Source organism: Telopea speciosissima, chromosome 7 (assembly GCF_018873765.1).
Source record: "Telopea speciosissima isolate NSW1024214 ecotype Mountain lineage chromosome 7, Tspe_v1, whole genome shotgun sequence".
NCBI classification, from domain to species: Eukaryota; Viridiplantae; Streptophyta; class Magnoliopsida; order Proteales; family Proteaceae; genus Telopea; species Telopea speciosissima.
In genome coordinates, this window is record NC_057922.1 from 6,785,690 (window position 1) to 6,789,598 (window position 3,909).

Here is a 3,909-nt window from a genome sequence, read left to right on the forward strand (position 1 = left end):
TGGTGTGCTCTCCTATATCACTTGGTCAGAGAACTCTTTCCCTTAATTATTATACAGGGTCATTAGACCTTCAATGTATACGATTTTCTTTTGGAAAATGTATACGAATTTCACTCTCCATATTTATGCTCTTTTGATAGATAGGGTATTTATGTAGTTTCCATTCCTGCCTTAAATATCTTATAAAAATACAAAATCTAGGGTCTTTTTAAAAATGAAAAGGACACACACTATCTATCATACTTGTTAAAGGATTCTTAATGAAGTAGTAATTTGATATAAGAGTAACATGAGTAGAGAGTCGGTTGGGTCTATTCATAGCTGTCACAAACAGATGTGCTGGGCCGGAATTAATTAGGTTCTTGGACATAAAAAATGCCTTTGCAATTTTTAACCCGAGAACCCACCCCACCCGGGTCTATGATTCGGCTTTTTGGGTCATGGGTCAGTTAATCCCTAGACCAATCTCATATTACTTACATGCACCGTTCTTGTGCAGATTCAAATATACATTTCACAAAAAAATAAAAATGGAGCTCACATTGACACACTCTCTTTTCTATTCTGACTATGTGAACGCCGTGGAAAACCCTCCACCCTACCTATATTTAGATTAGGCCAGGGCAAGTCATTCTAACACAACCCTTCAGCATGGAACCTATGCCTCCCCAAAGTCAAACCCACCTGGTTTAAATGGCAGTTGAGTGTCGACCAGTGTGTCAAACTAACAGGACCGGTTGGGCCGGACAGGTTTGATCCAAAACCAATCCATAAGCCATGGCAATGCATCACTTAAGGTATATGGCAACCCTATCTCTCTAGTTCGCTATCAATCTCTCTAATATTCGTTTGGCTCCATATAAGGATTGGTAAGTCCAAGTCGGAAGAAGGGAAGAAGAAGTTGATAAGGGTTTCAACTTTCAATCATCAATGAGAAGTGTATATGAACTTGAAAGTATGAAAGGTTACGTCAATAGGTGATGGGATCAAGTGGGCTTGCATGGGCCAAAACCAAAAGACGAAGAAACCCATGGATATATCAAAGAATATCCAAGGAGTTAAGATTAAGACTCTTCTCATTTGTGGCCAACATTTTCCCTATCTTTTTATCTTCAATTCCACCCATCATCCACCAAGTATGCAACTTTGTCTTCTCAAATCAGGAATCCATGAGAACCACTGAAAAATATTTTGAAAAAAATATGAAGGAAGAAAAAGTTTCTAGATTTTCTCATTGTCAAGCACCGCCCTTGATCTGCATGGATTAAACAGCTTGGAAATATCTGTTGGAGTTTCACACGAAAGCAATTATCTTACATCTGATGTGAGTAGTTCGATTTGAAGACTTGTGAGAATTTGGGTAATCTCTCCTTAACAACTAGTTTTTTGATAATGAGTTCTACCTAAATCCTAACAAGTGGTATTAGAGTCAGGGGTGACAACTCACCCCTTATTAGAGGTCACTATTGGATTGCTTCTTGGTAGAACCGAGAACAATCTGAACCCGGCCCTATGTCAATCTAAACTTGATTTCAGTGGGTTGGTTTCTTTGCATACTTCCATTGAAACAATTCAAGAAGCTTTGATACACAGACAAAATCCATGTCTAATAGCATAATTGAACATGGAGTGGTGTCAAATAATTTGTAATTTTACTCTTTTTTTAAAAATCTTTTTAGTGTAACACACTTATTTATCCAGTGAGGGTAAATCCTATCATTTCACATGTGTAAAAAAAATTGTAAAGTCATGCCATATTTTGATAATGACATATGGATACGTAGTTTCAAATTATTTTGAAAACCCAATTTTATCCTTTGTTTAAAAAACTTTTTCAGGAATAATATAAAGGGTAATAAAAAAAAGCTTACAAGTATATGCACGGCGTGCTCTTTATGCCGCTTTCTTAAAGAATGAATGACCTCTCTCTATATATGTATGAAGCTGCTTCGCAGCATCTCATTGGTGTGCTCCTTATGCCGCTTGCTCTCCACTCCCTTTGTTTTTTATTTAGTTTCAGTGGAAACAAAAAAAAATTCCCTTACCCATTTCTACAACGTGGGATACCCCTTTTACATTTTAGAAATGAAGGAATAAAGAGATGGTGGCCAATCTACTGCCTTCCGACATAGAGAGAGAAAAGTGGTGGAGGATTCCCTTCTTTTGAGTGTTCTTCATTAGTACTTATTCTCCTGTCAGTTGGGGAATGTCAAAGAGGCCAAAAATGTTCCTTGCGACATGTTTGAATGCCACAAACAACAAACACCATTAGAACCCAATTCTCTTCAATATACCTTGGGATTTTATGCTCAGTACGATGAAGATGCTTTGCCTATTAAAGTTCATTGTGCGTTCATCATTATGTGAATATAATGGAAAAATTACAAACCCATCTAAGTGGTATTCCACTTTTTGGATTGGAGAAGCCCAAAACTAAATCAAACAGATATTAATAAAGCCAAACCTGATTAGAACCTTCATTCTATGGTATAAGGCCATAAGGGTGTCAATCAGTCAGTTCAGATTTCGGGTGGGTTGAACCGATTTCGATATGTTACTGGACCAATCCGAAATCGAACGATTAAGTTTTCAATTTTGGACGGCGTTGATTTCAGTCCGATTTTTGGGTTTACATGTATATAAATATGAACACCACTATTAGATTCAGATTCCTGAAATAACAGCCATTTTTCGATTCAATGTGCCAAAACAAACATGAAGGCTCTGTTGAGTAAATAAAACCTCATGTGTAAGGACTTACAAAAATTCGAATCAGAATCGACCAACCAAATTTTAATTCTGATTCCCCAAACTCATTTTGAAATCTGCTATGAATGCACTTTCATCTTCATTTTAACCCCCTTTTGTTTTTTAGTAATAAAATAGATGAAACATAACAATTGTATTGTAGCTAGATCTACAAGATTTTTAACAAAAACTCGAAAAAAAAAAAAAAAAAAATCAAAGATTTGTGAAATTCCACTTTCTTCGTCATCCTCTGCATTGCTATGACAGAGTAGCATGGATCCAGAACTAGAAAAGTGGTGTCCGCATTGTTAAAAAAAAAAAAAATGAAGAGGACTGCTACAGACCTAGGCTTTCATTTACAAGTTCCAACCTGAATGTGCTTATGATGTCTGTTTTTAATGTTGAATTATTTGGGTTTGTATGTGCTTTGATTTTAGTTCTGGGGCATGAATGATTTCTTTCTATAAAAAAAAGTCATACCCAGTGCACAAGGCTCCCGCGTTTAGCAAGGTCTGGGGAGGGTCTAATGGATGCAGCCTTACCTCTATTTCCAGAGTGGCTGTTTCAGCAAGTGAGCACTAGACCAACTCATTAAAATTCACAGTGCAACCATAAGAGGGGGGAGGGTGACTTAAAAAGTCTCTTTTACAAGTTCTATAACCTGCACACAGATTATTTACACCAACTCATTCGCAACAGCATATCATGTTTTCTTCTTTTACATATGATGTATTTACACTCTTGACTTTGAGACCATTACAAGAAATATATGACTCAATGGATTAATAACAGCAATGCTTTATCTTTAGTCTTTAACCCCCTATAGTCAAGTCCTTCCTCAGAAAGTAAAATAAAAGACTTAGTAATCCAGACAGAGAGGATACAGGAATGTCCCAAGAATAGTTACTTACAGAACTGTTTATCATCATGCAAGGTAGCAGTATTCTGTTAATGTGCAGGGTAATTGGGTTTTGATTTTATTGTCCACATGTTTAGGCATGGATATAGGCTGCGCAGATGCTGATATAACTGCAAAATAAATTCCATTTATCTTTGAAAAAACACAAGACCACTCATAACAACTATAACTAAGTTGACTACTTTGAGTACTGTTTATGAAAATGAGAAACATTTACAAAGACTAAATCAAGTGTTTCAAAC